General features: G+C 40.0%; 1 long non-coding RNA gene across 1 annotated transcript; it reads left to right on the top strand.

Annotated features, from left to right (window-relative positions):
• Positions 1–3972: 3972 nt before the first annotated feature.
• LOC143501897 (uncharacterized) lies at positions 3973–7934 on the top strand. The gene is made up of 3 exons (XR_013126988.1): positions 3973–5176; positions 7526–7604; positions 7707–7934. It is a non-coding gene; the product is annotated as an uncharacterized LOC143501897 (long non-coding RNA).
• Positions 7935–8452: the final 518 nt, after the last annotated feature.

Raw genomic sequence — 8452 nt, 5'->3', positions numbered from 1 at the left:
AATGCATCATGAAGAACAGGTCACTCCCTAAGAGAGGAACGTGATTTTAGCCTGATCCAACATCATTTAATACCTCAAATCTAATTTGAAACACGGCATATTGAGTAGGTAAGTATGTATGAGTATGTAAATATGTATGAGAAACCTGACTTTGGCCTGGCCCAGCATCATTTTATGCCTCAAATCTAACTGGAAACACAGCATATTGAGTAGTTAAGCGCACAGGTGAAATGGATCACACATTCAAGTTCAGAGGCCTGCTGTATGCCTGTAAGGTCTTGGGCAGAGGTGGGACCAAGTCAGTGTTTTGCAAGTCTCAAGTAAGTCCAAGTCTTTATACCTCAAGTCCCGAGTCAAGTCTCAAGCAAAGACACTCAAGTCAAGTCAAGTCTCGAGTCAAGACAGGCAACAGTCAAGTCAAGTCCCAAGTCTGAAACTTGGAATTTCAAGTCCTTTCGAGTCTTTTTTTTTTTAACCAATGTTGCAGGTATATTTTAAATGTAAATAATAGACATGCGTTTTAAATCTGTATTCTCCTCAAATCTTGATAAAACGTGCAACTGAAAACACGAAGTATAAAAAAAATTAAAATTACACCTCTTTATTGCACAGTTCAATTTGTTAAACTTAGCTGCAAAAATATTCAATTTTCCAGAAATAAATATTATGTGAAAAAGTCATAAGTAGAACTCCACGTTCAAATAAAAAGTGCTGATATTTTCACAGTACAATACAACGAACCATAACAGCATTTTCCCTCTCTTCTCTTATCTGGTTTCTTGGAGAACATGTGTGAGTGACACAAGACAAACAAATATAAGAACTGAACAATTAACAGGAATCTGCAACTTTAGACATTTCAGTAAACTATTCTGCATTGCATTTCTGGCCAAAAGTCTGTATGTCATTTGTGCACGATGAATGATGTCCCCATAGCTGAAAACTCGCTCCACTTTTGTCAATATATTTTTTTCTCGACGTAGATGTCTTCAAATACACAATCCATGCTGAGATAGAACTGGATATTATGATGGTGACAGAGAGAGGCTCTCTTCCCCGAGTTCAGATACAGAACCCAGGGTTGCCAACTCTCACGCATTGAGCGTGAGACACACGCATTTGACCGTCTTCACACGCTCTCACGCCACACATCCGATTTCTCACGCCGGAAAAAAATCTAGTTTATTTACCTCTGATCCACATCTATGATTCAATGAGTTACTAGTTCGCTCTGGCACCAACCACTGGCGATCGATCGATCGCGATATAATACTTAATTTGTGTCCATTTTACACCCCGCCCGGTAAAAATGTATGTTCGCCAACCCCCCATTTGATTGGTTGTGCTGCAGCTCATGCACACACACACACGTACAGAGTGTGGAAAAGCAGAGGACTGGTCGAGGGGGGAGGTCTGCATCAGAAGGACGGAAATGAAATTAATGGGGCGCACTTTATAAATATTAATATGCGTTTTAAAATTTAGATTTGGGGTAAAAAAAATGAAGTCTTTGCAAGTAAACAGGTTCAAGTCCAATTCAAGTCCCAAGTTATTGGTGTAAAAGTCCAAGTCAAGTCTAAGTCTCTGAATATTTTTTCAAGTCAAGTCAAAAGTCTTAATATTAATGACTCGAGTCTGACTCGAGTCCAAGTCATTTGACTCGAGTCCCCACCTCTGGTCTTGGGCCAGGCAAAACTCAATTGGATCATACATAACTAGTTCATATATGTATGAGGAGCCTGACTTTGGCCTGGCCCAGCATCATTTTATGCCTCAAATCTAACTGGAAACACGGCATATTGAGTAAAGCGCACAGGTGAAATGATTCAGAGGGGCAAATTCAGCGGCTTGCTGCATGCCTATAAGGCATTGAGCCAGAAAAGCAACACATGCATCATACATAACACATGGGCCCTTTTCACAACAAAGTGGAAATACGTCCCCGCCGGGTAAAACAAGTTCCGGTACTCGCAGAAGATAGTTGTTGTCAATTCACCTCGGCATGGAGCGTGTATTTACTTCATCACTGTCGTCGCTGCCGAGACTGAATTTTAAATACGTTTCCAGTATCGTTGGAGAACATTCAACAACGAACGGTTCCAAGTTAAATAAAGGCTACAAATTGTTTGTAGAATAATTTATTCACTTATACCAGGGTAAGCTAACACCAGCTAGCACTAGCGAGGTAACTATTATTTAACGTATAGCTGGTTCCATTAGTCATCCTACGGAGTGGTAAAACAGTCCATATTATTATTATATATATTATAATATTACAAATGATACTGACAGCTTTAGTTAACAATATCTAGCTAGCAAGCCAAGGGACGTCAGCTATCGATTGTTTGGTTTACATCAGTATCAATAAAGTTCATGACACACACCAAGTTATTACGTGTTTGTTTATTCAGTGTCCAATATAGTCGACAGCAAAGTGATGGTCAGAGCTGGATGCTAGCGGATCACAGCTAGTTTCAGTGGAACAGTTGCTGTCCGCATTTGAAAGAGCAAACTCTCGACTAGTAGATGTTCGTGGTGTACTCCCAGCCGAGAGCTTGCTCTTTTCTAGCTAGATGCTATCGGATCACGGCTAGATGCTAGCGAACCGGGGCTAGAAGCTAGCGAACCGGGGCTAGATGCTAGCGAACCGGGGCTAGAAGCTAGTGAACCGGGGCCAGAAGCTAGCGAACCGGGGCTAGATGCTAGCGAACCGGAGCCAGATGCTAGCGAACCGGGGCTAGATGCTAGCGGGTCACAGCTAGATGCTAGCGGACGTACGTGTACTCCCAGCCGAGAGCTTGATCTTTCAAACGCGGACAGCAACTGTTCCACTGAAACCGGCTGGGAACAGTAACAGTACCGGGGACAGTAACAGTACTGGGAACAGTAACAGTACCGGGGACAGTAACAGTACAGGGAACAGCACCAACTTTTAGCCGCGAGCTTCCTGCTATGTAGTCTGCAGCAGTGAAATGTGAACTGGTTCAAGTCCTTGAGCCCTCATATGTTTTGCCAACCAGAAAGGTTTGTGTGGAAATGATCTAAAGTAGTAGTTGATAAATCCAATTTATGTCATCTTTCATTTAAATGTATTTTTGATTTGAATGATTTTCAGACCATCAAAAAAATGGTGGCCAAAAAGTACACGCACAAACGAGCCCCAGCCTGGACCGTCTTCACAACAGCTGTTGTCATCAGACATGTTATTCAGCATTATTTGTTTGTTGTTTGGACATCATGTACTTAAATGCCAAATTGTTGTTTTTAGATAACCTTTGGCTGAAATAAGCAGACAAACCAAAAGTGCCACTGCTGATGCCATCCAGGAGGTGCAGAAATACCTGGCAGAGGGCAATATTGCCAGGTCTCCAGAATCCTTTGATATACTAGCAAAACCAAAAGACTATTTATCCAAATCTCTTCCGGCTGTCCTTACAATATCTTTGCACTCCAGCCTCATCTGTTCCGTGTGAGCAAGTATTTTCTACAGCTGGAGAAGTTGTTTCAAAAAAGCGTAACAGACTAAAATTCAAAACGTTGGAAAAACTTATTTTTTTGAATAAAAATTTGTGAAAAAAAGTCCACAAGCATCCTTATTTCAAACACATTCACTTTTTCATGTTCACATTATTTATTGACTGTATCTAAGAATATCAAAGATTTTTTTATGTAACAATATATGAAATACTATAATACACAATAAAATACAATGACTTAAAACATTTTGTATAGACTAGGTCATCAAATCAGTCCGTCAACTAGGTTGCCTGTAGTGATTTTTAAGGTCTAGTAGGTGGCAGTATTCAGTGACACAGTATCGACACAGTATCAATACAGTTTCCCTATGGGTCGAAATGCTTCATGACGCCTCATTTACCCATCACTAGCTCTTAATAGATAAATCTAAATCTTTTAATGAAAATTTCTCAATAAATGTGTCAAACAAAACTAAGAGGTCTACGGTGTCTGCTTTCTGTTAAGGATGCTACGTGTAGCTCAAAACCATCTGCACATAGACAGGATTAGGAACCTTTCAAATGCAAAGTCACAAATGCATGTATGAACATAAATATTTATTAGATTAAACTTGTCTATAATAGTGCATAATCAGTCAGTGCATCTGTTAAGTTGCTATTCTCAGTATAAACAGTTTAACCCCAGAGAAGTTAATGTTCTCTAGGAGGCTATGCAAAACCAAAATGTATTTGTTTTGAAACTAGTCCTATTAGCTTTGCAAAGTTGTCTGAGAATATTGGTCTGGTTTGTCAAAGGACACCACTCTGAAGGAAAAAGACAGTTACTGAATAAGCCAGGAAACGTTAACTATACAGCTTAAATTACAAGGGAATATTCCATAACATTCCAAAGGTAATATTCTATAGCTTCTGATGCATATTTAGCTCTTTTCTTTAACTAGCTAGCAAACCATCAACATAATTTATAATATTAAAGCCATCTCGGCATCACTCCTGGACACTTTTATATCACACAGTTGTTGTGACCTCTGAAAAGCCAAGTAAAAGTGTTTATCCTATAAAAGTGTTTGTTTACCTCAATGTGCTGGTGATGCACATGAAGTCACAGTGACACAAAGAGAGAGGTTGTGCAGGTGAGCAGTTTGGCCTTGGTGATGATCACTGGATTCTTTTTCACCTCTCTATCTTCCAGGCTAGCACAGGTGTCACTTTTAGCTTCCGACCACATTCTCAGAGATTTTCCACGGTACTGAACATCTTGTATTTAATAATGCTTTGCACTGTAGCCACTGGAACTTGAAAACATTTAGATATGGTCTAATAGCCCTTTTCCTGACTTGTGAACCACAACGCACAGCCACAGGTCCTTAGTTCCTTTGTCTTAACCATGACTGTCCACAGACCAACTGTAGAGAGCTGTTTTTTCACCTGTTGATTAAAATAGCTGTTCCCAATGAATCAGGGTAATTAGGATGCTTTAAAACAGCTTAGACTATTTGAAATGGTATTGAACTTTGGATTTTCCCATAGACTGTGAGGCAAAGATGCCTCACAGAAGTTGCAACTTGAAAATGAGCTGATGTGAGCACTGACCACTGAGACGGTCAGGCCGTGGGAAGAGGTTGCTTCACAGGTCAACATGCAAGGGGAGGCAACAAGCGTGAAGATTGAGGCCACTCATACGTGCAGCAAGTGTCATGGTAAGTCAAAAGGAGAAAATAAGACACTAGAAGGTTTCAGAAAGCACGGTGCAAAAATGATGAAATTGTCAAGCTACAAAGTTGATGTGCAATACTTGCAACAAGATTGGGCTGTGTAGTAGGGTGTGCAGGAAGAGGACCATCATACATTCTTGGGGTTGTAAGTAAAGCAGACGTAGGATCAGACCAATGGGACATCAAGTTGTTGGGCTCCAATCTGGTTGCAATCAAAATAGGCAAATGGGCCCATATGAATACCATCCGCAAGGAGTTTTACCATCTTACCATCAGTTTTCAAGGTCAAAGCAACTTTGGCTCCATGGTTACTCAATCACCCAGCCATAAATTAGGATGAACCTAAACACCATAAGCTTATCACCACCTTCAAAGGCAGGGTTCAACATCCCTACCAGGAACAAGAGGGGGTCATAAATTTCATTGGTGCCCTCAGACTTCTTACAACCCTAAGGCAGAATAATTCTACATCCTAAAAACTCTTCATTTCAAAAGTGCCACAGGTTTTAAATCACCACCAAGTAAACAAACTTCCCAGAAGTGCTTGGAGGACTCTTTGCTTGTCCTCATTGGACAATATTTAGTCAAGTTATTGAATTATGAAATAAAAAGATATTTTTGCTATAGCTTGACAGTGCCATCCAGCATCATGGAATGAGAAGTACTAGCCTTTTAAGTCTCATATGCAGCATATAAACCTCGCCAATAACCAACAGTAGTGTAAAATACAATATGGTATCTGTTCTTCAAATGGGGTAACAAGTTCAAGTAATGTCCACTCAGCTAATGTGACCCTTGCTGTTTGTTCTCCAACTGTACATCTTTTGATTTATTTCATTTGCATTCACGTTATTCTTTTGTTTTCTTACTTAAGCAGTTAAAAAGTTTAAAAGATTAGATGGTGAATCAAATAAAGGTCAATAAATCTAATGTGTCAAGACAAAGGAGAGAACTTCCAGGAGACCTCCAGGATCTATAAATATTATATAAACCAACTGAAAATTATTTTTAATTCAGAAATGTTGGCATGTACAGTAAACATACTCAATACTTGGTCTGAGCTCCTTTTGCACAAATTACTGCAGCAAGGCGGCATGGCATGGAGGCAATGAGCCTGTGGCACTGCTGAGGTGTTATGGAAGCCCAGGTTGCTTTGACAGCAGCCTTCAGCTCTTCTACATTTTTGGGTCTGGTGTCTCTCATCTTCCTCTTGACAATACACCATAGATTCTCTATGGGGTTTAGGTCAGGCGAGTTTGCTGGCCAATCAAGCACAGTGATACTGTGGTTATTAAAGCTGGTATTGGAACTTTTGGCAGGGTGGACAGGTGCCAAGTCCTGCTGGAAAATGAAATCTCCATCTCCAAAAAGCATGTCAGCAGAGGGAAACATGAAGTGCTCTAAAATTTCCTGGTAGATGGCTGCACTAACATTGGTCTTGATATAACACACAGTTGACCAACACCAGCATCTCACTAGATCTCAAGATTATGTGCCTTTCCACTCTTCCTCCAGACTCTGGGACATTGATTTGCAAATGCAATGCAAATATTCATCTGAAAACAACACCTTGGACCACTGTCTGGACCACTTGGGTCCAGAACAGTCCAGTCCAGTAAGACTTGTTAGTAAGATATGGCTTCAACTACCTCCAAACAGAATTTCACCACTAAGACACACTTTGGAGACAAGAACCAAAAGCCACAGGGGCCACAGTTCCAGACTAAGGCCTTCAGAGCTGTAAGCGAGTTGCTTGAAGCAACTGAAGACTCTGGTTTGTCCTCTGACATTCACTGCTATTTATGTACTATTCATGGGTTCTTAAATTTATCAAAGGAATGAAAGGTTCAGAGCTACTGTGTAAAAATATTATTCAGCAAACCTATGAACAAAAATCACTTTCTACTGAAGAGGATATTATACATGTTCATCCAGAAGAGCAAGACAAATTTATCTCAGCTAATCCATGCAACAATGGGTCAAAAGTGGCTGGAGTAGCAAGTCTCTCCTTGGTGCCAAAGACAAACCATATCATGGAATTCTCCATCGGTGAGAATGGCAATATATGTGAGAGTCAAATTTCAGCTGCTCACTTGCAAAGTCAAAGATATTTGTAGAGGACTCTCTTAAGCCTGTGGTTGTGAAAAGGCATGGTGGATTCCGTTTTTTCACTCGGATGACACCTACAATCTGTGTTCACTGGAAGGTAGGGATAATGTTTTACACTAATCATTTGATGTCATGCACTGTTCCATAAATCAGTGAAACATTTGGTTATTTTATAGCTTGTTCTCATTTTTGTCAGTTTGTTTTGTTTAATGTTTCCTCTTCAAGAAATCAAATGCAAGGAGCGCTGCTGGTCTGGTACCTGATGGCCAGAAGTCTTGCTCCTCCTCTGCACATCTTCAAGAATGTAAGTCAGAATGCTCTGAGAGGGGCACATAGTTATACCAGTATTCTAACATTTAATTAGCATGAAGTTTACTGTAGTTCTAATAAATATTATATTTTACAGCTTCACACCTTGAACCAACGGCTTCTACATCCTCAAGAAAAAGACGTCGCAACCTTTTGTTCCAGATGTGCTCAGCAATTTCCAAAGCCCTGCCAAGGCCTTTCAAATGCATGGGTAGAGCATCCTAAGAACTGCTTTATCAAGTCCTTTATGTGTTTATTTATTGACCACTGTTACCAGGTATTGTTAAAATATTTCAGGAGTCCTGTGTTTGTTACGGTAATCAAGTCCTTGAGTAATTTGTGGATAGTAAAATAAATAAAGTACAGCTTGCACAGTGATCCTTTATTCGTGGTGGTGACACAAGACTACTCCTTATTTTAAGTCTGGGCTTAAACTCTGGTAATGGCCAATTTAGGATTCTCACAGATTATGAGGAGAGTCAGATTAATTCATAGGGAAACTTCCAGCAAGGCAGTAACAAAGGCTTGTGTGGGGGTTGCCAGACAACATGCTACAAGTGGAAAAATCAAAAGCTCTGTTGTCTTAAAGGTCAAAAATGACCCACCACCACATTTAACTGAAGAGAGCGCATTTAACCACTTAATTATCTTTTTTTAACACTAAATTTGATGACTTTTCCTATAGTGCATCCAAGATTGGATAAAGTGCTGTGACAGAAATCACATTAACGTTAATTGTTTGTAAACTGAACGGTTCAAGATCTGAATTCACAAAAATATGAACACTCATTCAGGACAACACTGCACACATATAATTTAGGCCCAACATCCACATTGAAGGGA

This window comes from Brachyhypopomus gauderio, unplaced genomic scaffold, assembly GCF_052324685.1.
Source record: "Brachyhypopomus gauderio isolate BG-103 unplaced genomic scaffold, BGAUD_0.2 sc175, whole genome shotgun sequence".
Classification (NCBI taxonomy): domain Eukaryota; kingdom Metazoa; phylum Chordata; class Actinopteri; order Gymnotiformes; family Hypopomidae; genus Brachyhypopomus; species Brachyhypopomus gauderio.
The sequence above is the reverse complement of the archived record's forward strand: the minus strand, read 5'-3'. Positions and strand labels throughout refer to the sequence as shown.